This window comes from Saimiri boliviensis, chromosome 11, assembly GCF_048565385.1.
Source record: "Saimiri boliviensis isolate mSaiBol1 chromosome 11, mSaiBol1.pri, whole genome shotgun sequence".
NCBI lineage: Eukaryota > Metazoa > Chordata > Mammalia > Primates > Cebidae > Saimiri > Saimiri boliviensis.
This window is the reverse complement of record NC_133459.1, coordinates 118230684-118250209: the sequence shown is the minus strand read 5'-3', so window position 1 is coordinate 118250209 and position 19526 is coordinate 118230684. Positions and strand designations below refer to the sequence as shown.

Below are 19526 nucleotides of genomic sequence, written 5' to 3'. Positions count from 1 at the left end.
CTTCCACGGAAGTAAAGATTCATGCAGGAAAGGCCTGGACACCTGACCATTAAGTGGAGGGCTCCTGTGGCCCTAATCCCCCGATGGTGACTGATAACCCCCATTGTGTCCGGGCCTAGTGCTTCCGGGCAGGAAGCCCCAGCCTCTGTACCAGGGATAAGGCAGGCTGGGAGCAGGCCTGGCGAGGGCATCAGTGCTACTTCCTTCTCCGAAGGAGGTTCGGGGTCACGCTCCCTTTCCCAGGACCTCAGAGGTCTGAGAGGTCACGGCTGGTGTGGGCTGCTGTGGAATTCTGCCTCTTCCCTGTCGAGGTCAGTCCTGAAAGCCAGGCCCCGGGGTTGGGGTGAGGTGGCTTGTGAGGGAAGGGGTTTGAGGAGGCTGAGGGAGGAGGAGTGAGGGAGAAGAAGTTAAGAATTGGAAGATTCCTAAGGTGGCTTATATTAGGGGGACACTGTGATGTCAAGGGTCAGCACAGAAAGTGATTTGAGCGTTGGCTAGGAGAATTCTCTCTTCCTTGTAAATTTTTTCTGATTTTACCTTATGTTTTGGCTAATTTGGTTAATAATTTGGCTAATCAGTGAGAACACAATAAATATGAGTTGTTCACAAAAGCTGTGGACTTTAAAGATGGTGATTCCGAGCCCTGGGAGGCCCAGCCCGGCTCTTCCTGGAGTCCTGTTCATCTCCTCCTCATACATTTAGACTAGAAGAGTCTCAAACACACGCGCTTCAAAATGCTGACTACGTTTGCCTCTGCCTGTGCATTTTTAAAGGTAAGATGAGAGAATCTGAGAGCATTAATAATAATAATAAAACTCTCACAGCACTTACCTCGGCCCACACATTGTTCTAAATGCCTTAGACATAGTAACTCATTTTCTCATAATACCTCTTTGAGGTAAGAAGTAATATGTCTGTTTTACAGATAGAGAAACTGAATCACAGAAAAGCTAAGTAATTTAACCAAGGTCACACAGCTAGTAAATGACAGAATTGGGATTCAAACGCTGGCAGCCATGTTTTTTTCCAGCTATACTGCATCTTTCATTAAGTTGCAACTTCATATCTTAATTTTATTTAGTTAGTTTGTTTATTTATTTATTTTGAGACGGAGTCTCACTCTGTCCTCGAGGCTGAAGTGCAGTGGCCTGATCTCGGCTCACTACAACTTCCACCTCCTGGGTTCAAGCGATTCTCCTGCCTCAGCCTCCCAAGTAGCTGGGATTATAGGCATGCACTACCATGTGCAGCTAATTTTTGTGTTCTTAGTAGAGACGGGGTTTTACTATATTGGCCAGGCTGGTCTTAAACTTCTGACCTCAGCTGATGCACCTGCCTTGGCTTCCAAAGTGCTGAGATTACAGGCATGAGCCACTGCACCTGGCCACATATTTTCATTTTAAAGTGCAGATCAAATTTTGATTATAAATTGTTTTAAAAATCACGATTGCTTTTTCTGATTATAAAGTGTATGTATAATTATTGTAGAAAATTTGAAAAAACATTTTAGTCACAAAGAAAATCAAAACAACCTACACTCTTACCACATGGAAATAACTATGATTAATGTATTAATGTATCTTCTTCCAGATATTTTTATATGCATAAATGTATGTACATTGTTAGGATAATACTCTATTTTGTAACCTGCCTTTTCCCCTGGACAATATATCAAAAATGTGTTTTTATGTCCTGTGGTATTCTTATACAACTGGATTTTTAATGGCTAAGTATGCTATCTTATGTATTTTCATAATTTATTTAACCAACCTCTTTCATTGTGTATTCAGGAATTACCATTTTTCCCCTCTTAAAAATAACTCTGTGGTAAACATAGTAATCACCACTTTTAAAGGAAGCGGTGCTTAAACACTGCTAAAACAAAGACGAGGCATTACTGTGACAATTATTCAAAAGGTTCTAAATTCAAACAAAGTTCTGAGGAGTTTGAAAGGCCATCTTTTTTTTTTTTTTTTTAAGAATAATAAGAAAAAGAATAAAGAAGAGGAAGAAAGAGAAAGAGGAAGAGGGAGAGAGAATGGGGGTATTGCTTTGTTGCCCGGGCTAGAATGCAGTCTAACTATGGGTATGCCTGTAATTGTCCTTAATAATGGAGACATGAAAGAAAATGAGGGAAGGGAGTAACAAACAAGGAGCCAACCAACATTTCGTTTAAACTTCTAAGTTGATATGATGTGGTACTGATAAGAGTGTATATTTTATGTAAAGTGGAGAGTTCTATAAATGTTAATTACGTTTACTTGTTCCAGATCTGAGTTCAAGTCCTGGATATCGTTGTTAATTTTCTGTCGCATTGATCTGTCTAATATTAATGTTGAAGTCTCCCACTATTATTGTGTGGGAGTCTAAGTCTCTTTATAAGTCTTGTATGTCTGGGTATTCCTGTATTGGGTGCATATATATTTAGGACCTTTAACTCTTCTTGTTGTTGCATTGATTCTTTTATCATTATATAATGTCCTTCTTTGCTTCTTTTGATCTTTGTTGCTTTAAATACTATTTTATCAGAGGCAAAAATTGTAACTTCTGTTTTTTATTTATTTATTTTTGCTCTCTGGTTGGTTGGTAAGTCTCTCTCCATCCCTTGTTTTGAGTCTTTGTGTATCCTTGAATGTGAGATGGGTCTGGATGCAGCATACTGCTTTGTTTAGTTTTTTGTTCAAATTGCCTGTCTGTCTTTGGATTGGGGGATTTAGTCAATTTAAATTTAGAATTAATAATGATATATGTGAGTTTAATACTGCCGTTTAATATTAGCTGGCTATTTTGCCCATTAGTTGATGTAAATTCTTCATTATATTGATGTTCTTTACTTTTTGGTATTTTTTAGAAAGGTTGATACTGTTTGTTCCTTTCTATGTGTAGTGGTTCTTTCAGAAGCTCTTGTAAAGCAGGCCTGGTGGTGATGAATTCTCTGAGTGCTTGCTTGTTCACAAAAAACTTTATTTTTCCTTCACTTATGAAGCTTAGTTTGGCTGGATGTGAAATTCTTGGTTGAAAGTTCTTTTCTTTAAGGATGTAGAATATTGGTCCCCACTCTCTTCTGGCTTGTAGGGTTTCTGCTGAGAGATCTGCTGTAAGTCTGATAGGCTTCCCTTTGTGGGTAACCTGACCTTTCTCTCTGGCTGCCCTTAGTATTTTCTCCTTCATTTCAACCCTGGTGAATCTGACGATTATGTGCCTTGGAGTTGCTCTTCTTGAGGAATATCTTTGTGGTGTTCTCTGTATTACCCGGAGTTGAATATTATCCTGCCTTACTAAGTTGGGAAAATTTTCCTGAATAATATCCTGAAGCATATTTTCCAGCTTGGATTCATTCTCTTCGTCACATTCAGGTACACCTATCAAGCGTAGATTAGGTCTTTTCACATAGTCCCATATTTCTTGGAGACTTTGCTCGTTCCTTTTTATCCTTTTTTCTCTAATCTTGTTTTCTAGTTTTATTTCATTAAGTTGGTCTTCGACCTCTGATATCCTTTCTTCTGCTTGATCAATTCGGCTGTTAAAACTTGTGCATACTTCACGTAGTTCTCGTATTGTGTTTTTCAGCTCCATCAATTCACTTATTTTCCTCTCTAAATTGTGTATTCTTGTTGACATTTCGTCAAACCTTTTTTCAAAGTTCTTAGTTTCTTTAGATTGTGTTAGAACAAGTTCTTTTAATTCACAGCAGTTTCTTATTATCCACGTTTTGAAGCCTGCTTCTGTAATTGGAACACACTCGTTCTCCATCAAGCCTCGTGCCGTTGCTGATGAGGAACTGGGATCCCCTGCTGAGGGAGAGGCGTTTTGATCTTGGGTATTCTCAGCCTTTTTTGACTGTTTTCTTCCCTTCGTTGTAGATTTATCCATCTGTGGTCTTTATAATTACCATCTTTGTAATTGGGTTTCTGAGTGGACGTCCAACTTATTGATTCTCAGCGCCGAAATCTGAGCAACCCACTGCGCCGACCAAATCAGCAGCGTTCAGATTGATGGTGCTTTTCTGACTCTGCACCAAGAACCAACGCTCCGAGGCACCGGCAAAACCGCCTCGCCGGTCACAAGAGTCGCGCTGGCGACCCGTGGGGCTCCTCCGCTGGGAATCTCCTGGTGCGTGAGCAACAAGAATTCATGTGAAGGTGTGGCGTCCTCTCGTTCTTTGCGTTTTCACTGGGAGCTACAATCCCGAGCTGCTAGTGATCAGCCGTCTTGGATCTCTCTTGAAAGGCCATCTTAATGCAGCTCTCAGCCTTCCCTTCAGGCTTGCAGAGCGTGCAGCCACCTGACTCTGACCTAGGCCTCGGCAGCATAGAGCATGATATCATTTGTATGTTTGTCTCCACCCAAATCTCCTGTTGAATTGTAATCCCCACTATGGGAGATGGGGCCTGGTGGGAGGCGATTGGATCCTGGGGGTGGATTTCTCGTGAATAGTTTAGCACCATCCCCTTGGTGCTGTCCTTGAGATAGTGAGTGATGTGAGATCTAGCTGCCTCACTCTCTTGCTCCTGCTCTGGCCATGGGATGTGCCTGCCTCCCTTTCACCTTCCTCCATGATTGCATGCTTCTAGAGGCCTCCCCAGGAGATGAGCACGTGCTAGCACCAGTTTAACTGGCTCAAAGCTCTGTAGGTGTTACAGCTTCCTGTAATTTATTATAAATTACCCAGTCTCAGGTGTTTATAGCACAAAAAGAACAGCCTAATACAGAGCATTTATTCAATTGGCTCATATTTTTTGAGCATCTACTATTTCAGGAGCAGAGTCTATAACTACCTCCAGAGTATTCATGGAGTTTGTTTAAAGAGAGCTTAGGAGCCTGGGATCCTGGAGTCAGATTGCTTGCTTTGGTCCCAAGAAGTTTACCTTATGACTTTAGCCAAGTAACTTTACCACTCTGAACCTCACTCTCTTCATCTGTGAAGTGAGCATAGTGGTACCTACTTCATGGATTGTTGGGGAAATTAAATGAGATAATGCTTGCAAAGCTTTCATACCATGTCTGGTGCATACTAAGTGCTCATTTATTATTAGCTCTAACACTGCCCTCCCACTGTTATTATTGAAGTTTTATTCACCTGAAGCTCTAGAGCCATCTCTCAATAATGCTAAACCTCTCAATTGCCTACACTTCAAGTAATTCTACTCGTCTTGCCAGCAGCTTAATTGAGACAACTGTCTGACCTATAATCACTTGAGTGGTACACACTGTGAAGGAAAAAGGAAATACTCAGTTAACAGATAAAAATTCAGAGTTCAGCAGTTTGCCTTCCAAACTACAAAAGATACTTGATTAGTCTTGCAACTTAGAGTCAACAAAACACAATTGCTTAAGTTTACTCTGGACAAAGAGATTTCCTCAGTGAGGCAAAATCATGTTTCCTCAAGTTCTCTTGACATTTTGAAACTCTAAACCCTTCAGTTTTCTACAAATCATATCTGCTGGGACCCTGATATGCTTTGGCTCTGTATCCCCACCCAAATCTCATCTTAAATTGTACTCCCATATTTTTCTACAGGCTCATAGGTGAAAGGGACTTGCCTTGTCTCAGATGAGACTTTGAACTGTGGACTTTTGGGTTCATGCTGAAATTGGCTAAGACTTTGGGAGACTGTTGGGAAAGTATGATTGGTGTTGAAATGTGAGGACAGGAGATTTGGAGGGGCCAGAGGCGGGATGATACGGTTTGGCTTGGTGTTCCCACCCATATCTCATCTTGAATTGTACTCCCATAACTCCCACGTGTTGCTGGAGGGACGAGGTGGGAGATAGTTTGAATCATGGGGGCAGTTCCCCCATACTGTTCTTCTGGTAGTGAATAAGTCTCATGAGACCTGATGGTTTTAATCAGGAGTTTCCACTTTTGCATCTTTCTTATTTTCTCTTCCCACTGCCCTGTAAGAAGTGCCTTTCACCTCCTACCATGACTCTGAAGCCTCCCCAGCTATATGGAACTATAAGTCCAATTGAACCTCTTTTTTCTTCCCAGTCTTGGGTATGTTTTTACTGGCAGCATGAAAATGGCCTAATACAGATCGACACGCTCACTGCGTCACTGATGCTGAGTGGGAACAGCAGGAGGAGCACAGAGTGCTTCCTTCCAGTCTGGAGATTTTCAGTCTCCTCTGTGGTCAGGAACTTCATGAGGATCCAGGAGGATTTCAAAGCAAAGAGGCACTCAGGCCAGCACTGAACTGATTGCTCCGCCCTTTCCACCCCTCTACAAAAAAATCTGCAGCTTGGTCGCCACATTTCATTCTTATTCCTCGACAGGCATACAACACTGCATTAATCTTTTTTGGCTATAACTTGTATCATGTAAATGGCAAAATGCAGCTGAATACTCTGGCTGGAACCGAGGTTTGCAAGGTGCTAATGGGGAAATTAAAATTTCAGCATGAAGTCACATGGGGCTTCAAGGTAGTTTAAAATCTTCTCATCTGTTTACCCACAGTCTTTAAAAAATGCTTCAGAATGTGGGAAAACAAAGGTGGCTCTCTGTAATTCCTGGATATGGTGACTGAGTAGGAAATGTGGCTTTGGGGGGACCAAATTTAGAAGTAATTGAAGAGGCAGCACCATCTAACTGGTGGAGGATCCAGCTGGGTTTTCTGTCCCTTTATCCATTGAGCTGGCTTAACACTTCCCTTCTCAATGCTTTTGTTGGATTTTTTGTAAAATGAGAGTCACACTACTAGATACTCTCCAAAGACCTGTACAAGAGTCTATAAAATATTTTTTGGATGTTGAAATATTTTTAGACTTTGTACAATTATTAGATGTATTGAGATACCTGATAAATGTATTTATTAATAATATGGTATAGGCAATGAGCATAGACAAATGATTCATAAGAAAAAAATACACATAATTAATGAACATTTTCAAAGGTTACTTTTACTAATAATCACAATTTTCTACTTATCCCAACCATATATATATATATATATATACACACACACACACACACACACACACATATATATATATATATATATATATATATTTTTTTTTTTTTTTTTTCCTGAGATGGAGTTTCGCTGTTGTTACCCAGGCTGGAGTGCAATGGTGCCATCTCGGCTCACCACAACCTCCGCCTCCTGGGTTCAGGCAATTCTCCTGCCTCAGCCTCCTGAGTAGCTGGGATTACAGGCACACGCCACCATGCCCAGCTAATTTTTTGTATTTTTAATAGAGACGGGGTTTCACCATGTTGACCAGGATGGTCTCGATCTCTTGACCTCGTGATCCACCCGCCTCGGCCTCCCAAAGTGCTGGGATTACAGGCTTGAGCCACCGCACCCGGCCAACAATATATATATTTTAAAAACAGTTCACTCTAAAGAGTCACAAGGAGAGTGCTGAGATAATCTTGTTTGCCTGGAAGGTCATGGAAATGCAAATAAATCTTTAAATCCGGCAGGGTCTAAGCAGGATGAGGACCTGATGTTTTGCAGCCTGCTCCACCTGCTGACTTCTGTGATGGACTCAGGTGGTTTCTGACTGCTTTCTGGGTCTTTTTCTTCTACTGTCAGTGCTCCCCAGATAGCCACTCATCCCTGCCTCTCAGGCCATTTGTTTTGAGGATGCTGGGCAACACTGCCCCCACCGCCGCCCACCCCAGCCTTCAGTCCGGTGCAGTTCAGTCCTTGGGCTTTGTTCACAATGATCAGGAAGGCGACACTTTTTTTCTGCTAGCACTAATAGCTTTAAGAATGGATAGGCCAGGAGCTGCTGTGCTGCGATGAGAGGGCCTGATTGGAAAGAAAACCAATATAAGGAAAGCTGTAGGGATATAGGACAAACCAAAGTGTTTTTCCCCGCTCTCTACTCTCTCACAGTCACTCAGTATAATACTTCCGACGATGGATGTGGGGGTGGTCTTCCCCCACATAACAACAAGCAATTCTGCAGATGATTTTCTGAAGGACACAAGTTGAGTGTCTTCAAATTAAATTCAATTCTATTCCCACACTGTTTGCTGAAAACAGCAAGAGATCCCACGGGCTGAGGGCTCAGTCCCATGACAGTGCTCCCACTTCAGACGCCGGTTGAAAGCATAGGATGTGGCCTGCGTTTCTGACCAACCAGCTATAAACTGTGGTTTTCCCAACCCCTTCCTTGGGTTCCGTTAATTTGTTAAGTGGCCCACAGAACTTAGGGAAACATTTAACTTACATCGAACCATTTATTATGTAGGATATTACAAAGGATACAGATGAACAGCCAGGTGAAGGGATGCGCAGGGCATGGAAGCAGTCTGGAGCTTTCACATCCTCTCTGGGCGCCTTACCCTCCAGGAACCTCCATGTGTTCAGCTATCTGCAAGCTCCCAGAACTCAGTCCTTTGGGGTTTATATGTAAGCTTCATTCAATACAATGATTCAGTCATGATTAAGTTATTGGTCACTGGTTTATCCACCCAACCTGAGGTCCCTCCCCACTCCCCAGAGGTCGGGAGGCTAGGGTAGAAAGTTCCACCTCTCTAATCACATGACTGGTTTCTCTGGCAATCTCAGCCCCCATTCTGAGGTGACCTGGGAGCTAACAGTCATCTCATTAACATGCAAAGGACCCTCATCACTTGGGAGATTCCAAGGATTTGGGGAGCTCTATGTCAGGAAATGAGCAAAATTATATTTTACAATATTACAAAAGCAAAGTCTAGAGGATCAAGTCCTGGCGACTTCGTCTGAATTCTTGGATCCAGTCATGCTTGAAGATGGTTCTATCCATAGATGTTTTATGTCATTATTATTTTTGAAACAATACAATATACAGTGTTAAAAGCCAAATAATATTACAACATTTACAAACTACAACAAAAGTCTCCTGCCCATTCCTTCCCACCTCTTTTCTCTTCCTCTTTAGCATTTTCTGCTATTTATACTGTGTTGCTCTCCATATTTCTAACCAGTAGGGCTCTTCTGCTGTTTCTCAGGTCAATACTTCTCATATGTTCCCTCATGACTTTGTCAAAGAAGAGAATTTAGCACTGTTTTCTCACTCTCTATCCCCAATTTCATCCTTCCAAAATAGATGTTTTACGATTTTGTGTTAAATTACTAGTTTTCATCTTATTATGAGGTGTTAGATGATTACATTTTCTTCTGTTACTTTTGTTCTTTCTGTAAGTAATAATTGCCTCCCTTTGCTCATTTTTCATTGACGTGGTTTCCTTCTGCACTCACAAAAACCTTTTAAAATTCTTTGGGTTTGTTTGTTTGTTTTTGAGATGAAGTTTTACTCTTGTTGCCCAGGCTGGAGTGCAATGGCGAGATCTTGGCTCACCACAACTTCCACCTCCCAGGTTCAAGCAATTCTTCTGCTTCAGCCTCCCAAGTAGCTGGGATTACAGTCATGTGCCACCACACCCAGCTAATGCCTTTTAAAACTCTTTGAGTCAACTTCCTTTTTCAGTTAAACATCTGATATTCTTGTTTGTTTGTTTGCTTAGAGTCTCAACTCTGTCAGCCAGGCTGGAGTGCAGTGGTACAATCATGGCTCACCACAGCCTCAACCTCCTGGGCTCAAGAGATCAGCCTCCTGAGTAGCTGGTACTACTTGGCTAATTTTTGCATTTTTTTGTGGAGACAAGTCTTGCCATGTTGCTCAGACTGGTCTCAGACTCCTGGGTTCAAGCAGTCCTCCCACCTGGGCCACCCAAAGTGCTGGGACTACAGGAGTGAGCCACCACACCTGGTCTGATATTCTTTCAGTTCCATTTTTTTCCCCCTAGAAACATTATTTCCTGAAGCTTTCCATCTTCCTGCTTCAACCTGACTAGTTGTCTTCTACGACTGATGCAAGATTTTCTTGATTTTATCTTCCGACTCTTCTTGTGGTTGATGCTACTGTATTCACCAAAACAGATCCTTCTTCCTGAGTACAAAGCTAGACTATGTCAGTTTTAGCCGATAGAATTTGAGCAGAAATGATTCTTGTCACATATAGACCTGGTCCGTAGAAGCCTCCCAGGGAGATTCACTTTGTCTTCTTCCGCTGAGATGTCCAGGGTGGTCTTGGAAGCTATGTGTTAAAGATGGCAGAATTTTGTCAGTGGAGCTCTGAACTACTTTTTGGAGTCCTACCCCACTCTACTGTCTTTTTCCATTGATTGAACTTAAATGAATGAGAAATAACTTGCTAGCTTTCTATTCTGCAACTGTTCCTCTTTATAGCATCCAGTTCTTATTTCAATAATGTAACCACGTTTGTTACCTCTTTGAGGACATTGAAGGTTGTTGTGGAGTTTTTGTTGTTGTTGCTGTTTGTTTTACTTCTTGCATTGTGTCTGTTTCTTCTGATTTCTTTTTGCCACCTACCTGTTTGATCACTCTTTCATGTTGAGTTTTTCCTCAAGTATCATCATTGAGTATCATCATTGACTTCTGACCATATTTCAGAGTGAGGTATTGAAAAGCTGATTAAAAGCTTTGTGACCGGCTGGGCGCGGTGGCTCAAGCCTGTAATCCCAGCACTTTGGGAGGCCGAGGTGGGTGGATCGCGAGGTCAAGAGATCGAGACCATCCTGGTCAACATGGTGAAACCCCGTCTCTACTAAAAAATACAAAAAATTAGCTGGGCATGGTGGTGCGTGCCTGTAATCCGAGCTACTCAGGAGGCTGAGGCCGGAGAATTGCCTGAACCCAGGAGGCGGAGGTTGCGGTGAGCCGAGATCGCGCCATTGCACTCCAGCCTGGGTAACAAGAGAGAAACTCCGTCTCAAAAAAAAAAAAAAAAAAAAAAAAAAAAAAAAAAAAGCTTTGTGACCGTGGGTGGGGTTTGTTGCCTGGTTAATCTTTATTAGAGAGATAAAGTGCCTGGCTGGGTTTTTCCATTTGAGAATCCCCAAATCTCAGTATCATTAGGGCTTTTCTACTCCACTGGCCAGTCTTCTTAGAGAAGGATTCTTCAGTCTTCTGCCCAGGCTCTGGAGGCCTGACTGCTGAGTTCTTTGAGCTGAGCAGGAAAATTAGTGAAGATCTCACTGATTCAGAATATGGAATTGCCTGTTTTTGGAAGACTCTTTTTACTTTTTTCTGTTTTCAGTTGCTTCCCCTGGATCTCTTTGCTACCTCTGGTGTTTGGGGTCTGAAATGTCTCTAGTTAAAGTTTACTCCACAGTAAACCTTCAGTCCCCTGATGGGGTTGGAGAGATGGGACCTCTCAATGTTCCTGTTTCAGACCCAGCCTCCTCTTGTTCTTAGAGGCTCCTGCATCCCCAGTTCCTGAGGCTTTTCAGTGTTCTGTGGTGTGAATGGGCTTGCTTCTTCTTTGAATTCTCTTTTAGGAATGTTGGGGCGTACCACTCAGATGGCCCCCTTTTAATGGAGGTTTCATTTCCCAGCTGCTAGGAGTATTGGCTGACGAAGTTCCTAGGAATTGACTATGGATGATGGGAACTGCCACAGCCAAAGTTATCCCAAGGCCTGAGCCCCTTGCTTCAATTTGGGACCACTCTGAAGGGCTTCCTATGAGGTCTGCTGTGACTCCATCGCAGCTCCGCCTGTCTCTGCTTAATCCTGCCTCTTTCACGTCCCCGCAGGTGTCGTACCCAAGAGTTCTGCCCAGTAAACTTCTAGCATCAGATTTCCATCTCCAGGTCTGTTTCCCTGGGAACCAAATCAAAGACATCTTTCAGTCTCTAACTCTTTGATCTCATTTTAATATTCCAAAGATGTACTGGTATTTCTCATCTGCTGTGTTGTCTCCTCTCCTGTATTGATTGGCTTTATGAGTATATACCTATTTTCCCTCTTCTGGTGTCATTTTATTGATATTTCTACAAGGCATCTGACTTAAACATATGTGTTCAGTCTGTTGTGTTTGACCAGAAATCTGGAAACGTTAAAAACACCATGGAACATATCATGAATCCTTCCAGCTTCACATAGGTCTTGGGAAAATTACTAAAACTAACTCCCTTTTATGGACACTATTTGAAATGGAATATTAAAGAGTAAGACTATAGAGTAAATATGCCAGATCCAGACCACCAATGGAAAAGCTAGAGAACAGCCCCCATCCTTTCCCGGATCACCCCTTCCCCTACCCCAAACTATGCTCCCTCTCCTTCCTGGAGGTGAGGGGAAACTGAATCCCCACCAAGCTCTGAGCCTGCTCTTTTCCTCTCCAGGCCTTTGCACATGCTGCTTTCACAGCCTGGAATGTCTTTTCCTCATTTCACTTGACCAAGTCCTTTTAATCTCCAGAACCCAGCACACTCATTAACCCCTCACACCCAGCACTCGGTCAGGAACCTCCCTTGTTCATTTAAAGTACCCCATACCTGCATTCATAACAACAATCAATATACCAGAATTGTCATTGCCTGTGACTCTGACCTCCCTGAGCACAAGAACTGAACTTTTTTTTTTTTTTTTTTTTTAGAGCTGGTATTTCTCAGAGTACTTGACAGATGTTTAAAAGTTGCGGTAGAATAAATTGAATAAATGGATCAATGGATAGATGGATGGATGCTTCAGTCTCTTCTCAGAGAGGCTGCCGTAAAAGAGCAAGGCCTCAGGCTTGGGGAAAAAAGAAGAGTCCAAGTTAGGAAAGAGTTTCTCCTGTCCAGCCCTTATCCAAACCTCGGTGAACCAGTCCCCAGAAATAGTAGAGCAAAGGAGGTGGTCCAGGCAGTTGCTACTGATCTGGATTGGCAGAAATGGAAGAAAAGATGTCAGAGTAGCAATGGAGTATTGATCCAGAAAAGGCAGAGAAGGGAAGCCATACGTAAAAATGCCAGCCTGAAGCTGCAAAAAGCTACAAACAAGAACCTTCCTCAGAGCTTATCCTACCAACAACAAGAAGCACTAACATTTATATCTAAGGGACTTTTTAAAGTTCTGTACATGTTGAAACTCATTTTATCTTTACAAAAGTCTTATGAGTTGGGTACTTATTCAAATTTTATAGGTGAGGAAACTGAGGCATAAGAAACTTACCCAAGGCCACTCAGCTAGGAAGTGGCAGTGCTGGAGTCTAAATCTGGACAGTCTGAATTTGGCATACATGCTCTTCACCACGGCAAGAGAAGAGCTGCCTCCCCTCCCATCTCCTGGTCTCACCAATTCACCACCTACCCCAAGTTGCTGGAAAAAAAATACATCTTTTCTGTTAGAATATTATTCCTGTCAAGGCAGGACTCCCTGCTGTATTTGGTCTCATAACCCAGGTAGAACAAAAGTGGTGTGAGGAAGAGAGCTGGGAGGGAGAAAGGCTCAGTGGCTGGGACAGTCCTATGTCCCCTTCCCTTGACACATTCCCCAAAATAATCAGTAATCAGTATAGAGGAAAAAGGGAGAGAACAGAAGAACTGCAGGACAGGGCCAATGGACTGTGCCTTCCTAGCAGGGGTCCCCTCCAGGCCTGGTCGCAGGGACCCTGTGGCCTGCATTCCAAAGATGGGCTTTGGTTTTTGGACCCAGGACGAAGGGGCCAGTATGCATCAGGGACCAAGTCAGAGCCAGTGACTCAGCCCACAGAAGGCCCAGAGGTTCAGTAACACATCACAAGATGCTGAGACACGTCTCAAACACTTGCCAGCTGAGTCCATCTGGAACATGAGTTCTGAGTAGAAAAGAGCAGGGAGGTGAGGGGAGGAGCCCTGGCTGGGCTGGTCAGTGAGCGCTGACTCAGGGTGACTTCCAAGGCCAACCTGGGGTGATCTGGCTGAGTCTCGACCAGTCCCAAGTGCTATGGAAGGTCATGAGAGTGGCAAGGCCGAACCTCAAGACCAATTTCCCAAGCAGAGAGGAGAGGGTGACTCCAGCACCACCTAGCCTCTCCCATGCCATCCCTCTTGGTCTCACTCAAGCCAGGGAGGACTATTTTCCCAGGACAGCTCACCCGGAAATGTAGGAGGCAAAAGAAAGGAGCGCCATCAGAAATCCCTGGGGCAGTCCTGTTGCCACTCCTCTGAATCCTTTCAAAGGAAAAGAGCTCATAAGCAAGGCCATGAAATTGTTCCCACTTGTATAAGCAGAATTCTCACACTTGTGACTATTGAACTTGTGATGTGAAATTACGCGTTCCACGTCTGTCTTTCCCATCGGGCAGTAACTGTTACCAGGGAAGGGACCAGGCTGGTCTTGTTCACTTATGCCTAGGAGAGTGCCTGATATACAGCTGGTGCTCAACACATATGTGTGGGGTGATAAGCTGCGTGGACTCTGGTGTTCTTCTAGCCTTTAGTTGGGGATTAGTGGGAACAAGACCTCTTCCCACCCTTCTTTACGGGACCAGCCTGCAGATGCTCTTGCTCCCTCTCCCCAGTCTACCAGGGCTTCATTTTGTATTTGCCGAGCCAGCAATTAAAACTCCCCTAGGAACTTACTCAGAGCCAGAGCTCAGGTCACATGGCTCGCGCCGCCGCATGGAGCCTGGGCCTCCCCCAGCCCCAGCTGCAGCTCAGGTGTCAGAGGCTGGGCTGGGGGTGGGGGCTGGACTGGGAGGGCAAGATTTCTAGGAATCACTGGGGGACTGAATTACTCAGATGATGAATTTGAGAAGTTGGTTCAGCTTTTGAGAGGAAATGTCAGTAACCAGGGGAAAAACAACTGGGCTGAAGGGCGAGCTCCCCAGCTCTGAGAAAGTGTGCTGGCTCCGAGTTGAACTGGCTCTTGTCCAGATTTTTATTTCTGGTGTTTGGTGGTTACATAAAAAAAGCGTATAAACTTAACTCCCGTTAGAAAAAATACAACTATTTTAAATATTGATCCTGGATAATCCCTTCAAACCTGTCAGGGAGACCACCCGGTGTGAAGAAAGGTGGGGGGCCCAGTAAGTGACAACTGGGAGAGGGCTGGGGCCAAGGAGGCTCTGGGGCTGCGTGATTTGGAATAGCACCTTCTCCACACGGGGTACCTGTTTTACTGGTCATCTGGCTGCTTCCTATAGGATTCTACTGCCTCTGGCAGGGACTCCTAGCCTTTCTAGACTGCTCCCATGTTAATGTTTGCATCTGACATTTGGTGACTCTTCCTCCCTGGGCAGAAATAATAGATAAGTGTGTATTTTTCAAGTGAAAACAAATGAAAATAATTTTTATTGGATTGATAAAAGCATGACAAATACCAAAGAGGAATTTAAGAAGTATACGAACAGACAGTTCGCTCTAGGAAATCAAATGCCCGACGGACATTCGCAAAGATGTTCATCCCCAGCAGTTGTCAAAGAAATGCGATCAAAATAATGAGGGACTATTTTGTGTCTTTCGGATGAAAAAGGCTAGAAAGAAATAATATCGTTTGCCAGATTTAACTGTTGGAAAACTAGCAAGTCAGCTGGAAGACCACTAGGCCTGAGGCCTCAGTCTGGTCACCATATTCTCATATAAAAAGCATAGAGAGACAGAGTTCTTCCTAAATGCCTGCAATAACCAGTTAGAAAATACAACGGGAAAAAGATTCCTTTCACAGTAGCAACAGCAACAACAAAATTTCAAATGTCCAGGAATTAGTATAACGAGAAATGAGGAACTTAGATGAAGAAAGCACTCTGCCTAACTGAGAGGCAAGGGCATCAAAAGAGCTATACATCTAAAAATGCCCAGATGAGCTCACGGTTTGAATGTAAAATAGGAAATTGTAAAAGTCCTAGAGGAAAAGCTAGGTAATGATGGGATTCTGAGATAGGGAAGACTTTTCAGTGGATGACCCCAAAAGCGGAAACCATTCATGAAAAGTTGGATAAATATGCTCCCCCTCAAAATTTTTAAAATATGTTGATGAACACCGTAAACCAAACTCAAAGGCAAACAAACTTGTAAGTACTAAGAAATTTTCTCAACGTTAACAGAAAACGTATTGCTGGCATTCCATTTTGTTATGGAACATTCATTAACCTCTATTCTAAAGGAGCATTTTTAGGGAAAGTGTCAGTAAGATGCAGTTTAAGTTCTTTTTTTTTTTATAATTATTTTTTTATTGCACTTTAGGTTTTGGGGTACATGTGAAGAACATGCAAGATTGTTGCATAGGTACACACATGGCAGTGTGGTTTTCTGCCTTCCGTCCCCTCACCTGTATCTGTCATTTCTCCCCATGCTCTCTTCCCACCTCCCCACCCCCCCGCCCCTCCCCCATTTCCCCCCAACGGACCCCAGTGTGTAGTGCTCCCCTCCCTGTGTCCATGTGTTCTCATTGTTCAACACCCACCTATGAGTGAGAAGATGCGGTGTTTGATTTTTTGCTCTTGTGTCAGTTTGCTGAGAATGATGGTTTCCAGGTTCATCCATGTCCCTACAAAGGACGTGAACTCATCGTTTTTGATGGCTGCGTAATATTCCATGGTGTATATGTACCACATTTTCCCTATCCAGTCTATCATCGTTGGGCATTTGGGTTGGTTCCAGGTCTTTGCTATTGTAAACAGTGCTGCAATGAACATTCGTGTGCACATGTCCTTATAGTAGAATGATTTATAATCCTTTGGATATATACCCAGTAATGGGATTGCTGGGTCAAATGGGATTTCTATTTTTAGGTCCTTGAGGAATCGCCACACTGCCTTCCACAATAGTTGAACTAATTTACACTCCCACCAACAGTGTAAAAGTGTTCCTATTTCTCCACATCCTCTCCAGCATCTGTTGTCTCCAGATTTTTTAATGATCGCCATTCTAACTGGTGTGAGATGGTATCTCAATGTGGTTTTGATTTGCATTTCTCTAATGACCAGTGATGATGAGCATTTTTTCATATGTTTGTTGGCCTCCTGTATGTCTTCTTTTGTAAAGTATCTGTTCATATCCTTCGCCCATTTTTGAATGGGCTTGTTTGTTTTTTCTTGTAGATCTGTTTTAGTTCTTTGTAGATTCTGGATATCAGCCCCTTGTCAGATGGGTAGACTGCAAAAATTTTTTCCCATTCTGTTGGTTGCCAATTCACTCTACTGACTGTTTCTTTTGCTGTGCAGAAGCTGTGGAGTTTGATTAGGTCCCATTTGTCTATTTTGGCTTTTGTTGCCATTGCTTTTGGCGTTTTGGTCATGAAGTCCTTGCCTACGCCTATGTCCTGAGTGGTTTTGCCTAGATTTTCTTCTAGGGTTTTTATGGTGTTAGGATTCTTCACAGAACTGGAAAAAAACACCTTAAACTTCATATGGAACCAAAAGAGAGCCCGCATAGCCAAGTCAATTCTAAGCAAAAAGAACAAGGCGGGAGGCATCACACTACCAGACTTCAAACTATACTACAAGGCTACAGTAATCAAAACAGCACGGTACTGGTACCAAAACAGAGATATAGACCAATGGAACAAAACAGAGGCCTCAGAGGAAATACAGCATGCCCACAACCATCTGATCTTTGACAAACCTGGCAAAAACAAGCAATGGGGAAAGGATTCCCTGTTTAATAAATGGTGTTGGGAAAACTGGCTAACCATGTGCAGAAAGCAGAAACAGGACCCCTTCCTGACACCTTGCACCAAAATTAACTCCAGATGGATTACAGTTTAAGTTCTTAATTCACAACAGCAAATAATTCTGTGGGCCTTCTTCCAGTTCCTGAAAAACTACCAAGATCTTTTGGTCCTGACATCCTCTGCACTTGCTGTTATCTTTACTTAAAAAGTAAATATGTCCTTTCTCACCCCATGGGCAGCCATGTCTCAGTCTTCAGACTTGGGTGTAAATGATGCCTTCTCATAGAGGTCTACTGTAACCACCAACATGTGCATTTTCTCTATAGCATTTATCAAAACCATACCTTGTAATTATAAACATATTTGTTCATTTGTGACTAGACCTTCTCTGAAATAGAGTAAGGCAATAAGGGCAGCTCAGGAAGACTCCTGCCTTGTTCACAGGCATAGAGCAGTACTTACCAGAGTACAGTAAAGCTGGCATGCGTTAGCCAGGTGACACTCATTTGTGGGACAATGAGTAAGCACTCATCTGGTGTTGGAAGGGGAAGAGAAAATGAAACAGAGGCCAGGCATGGTGGCTCATGCCTATAATCCCAGCATTTTGGGAGGCCGAGGTAGGCAGATCACCTGAGGATAAGAGTTTGAGACCAGGCTGATCAACATGGAGAAACCCTGCCTCTATTAAAAATACCAGGTGTTGTGGCATATGCCTATAATCCCAGCTACTCTGGAGGCTGAGGCAGGTGAATCGCTTGAACCCAGGAGGCGGAGGTTGCAGTGAGCTGAGATTGTGCCATCGCACTCCAGCCTGGGCAACAAGAGCAAAACTGCCTCAAAACAAAACAAACAAACAAACAAAAAAACAGAAAAGAAATGAAACAGAGCCCCTCCTCTCCTTGCAAGGGTTGTCTACCCATGTTTTGTCTCTCCCAAAGATGGGAATCTTTACTTGAATCAAGTAGCTTTATCGAACTTAAACTTTATCTAACTTCAATCAAATACAGACGTTCCTCAACTTATGATGGGACTATGTCCCAATAAACACATTGTACATTTTAAAATATCATAAATTGAAGATAAGGTTCATACACTCGACCTACTGAACATCATAACTTAGTCTTGCCTACCTTAAACACAATCAGAACACATGCATCAGCCTACAATTGGGCAAAATCATCTAACACAGAGCCTATTTTATAGTAACATTATAACAAATAATTTTGAATCAAAATTCGAAGTATGGTTTTTGCTGAACGTGTACCATTGTAAAATAGAAAATTCATAAGTTGGGGACTGTCAGTGTCTTGAATCCAACTGTCATTATCTAACTGAAGCCCTATCCTCGTCAATACCCAAAGCCCAGCTCCAGAACACAGGGAATCACCAAAACAAGGAAGCTCAATTCAACAGAGAAATTATCAAAAAGGACTTTCCTTGTTCCTCATGTCTCTTGACATTCAAGGGAGTCTAATTTATAACCTCTGCAGGACCTTTCATATCCTCTCTTCTCTACCCCAATCCCCTGCCCACCCATAAGAATCTAGACCCATCTAGATTTTTCTTTACCAATTTTCTCATCCCCTTCTCACCCAACACCCCCATTCCCAAACCCACCTCCAACACTGTCCCTTGTCCTGTCTTGCTCCCTGGCTATTCACTCGGACTAGACCCCTTTCTAAACCCTTTTCTTCCTCCCACTATCTGATCTGGGTCTCTTATGTCTTCAGGACTTCAGGTCCCAGTTGCCTTTACCAAAGTCCAGGAGTCAGTCTGCCAGACATGTTCTTAGGAAGATGGGGGTGGGAGTAAGAGAAAAACGACCTGGAAATTTTTGGAATCCTTTTGGTGGTCGGGTGTGGGGAAGCGGGAGAGAAGAAGCCTCTCACTGTCTCTCACCAGTAAAATGCCTGCATCCCCAACCTCTCCTCTGACCCCTCCCCATTGCCTGCTCTGCCTGCTTCTGGGCTGCGTCCTGACACTCAGCTGCTCCTGGGGTTGTTTGTCCTGCTACGCCCTCTACCACAGAGCACTGCCTCTCATGAGGCTCCATCAGCTCCAGCTCTGAAGCCCATCACATCAGATGATATACCAACTAGCCCACCTTGTTATAGCCTGGTCTCACCCCTTCGCCCTTATTCCTTGTGGGTC

General features: G+C 43.2%; 1 long non-coding RNA gene across 1 annotated transcript in view; it reads left to right on the top strand.

The window, feature by feature from the left end:
• The first annotated feature begins 211 nt into the window (after positions 1-211).
• Positions 212-19526, top strand: part of LOC141580348 (uncharacterized) — a 60750-nt gene continuing 41435 nt past the window's right edge. Inside the window, exon 1 of the long non-coding RNA XR_012512589.1 lies at positions 212-311. This is a non-coding gene — a long non-coding RNA (uncharacterized LOC141580348). The remainder of the gene's footprint in view (positions 312-19526) is intronic.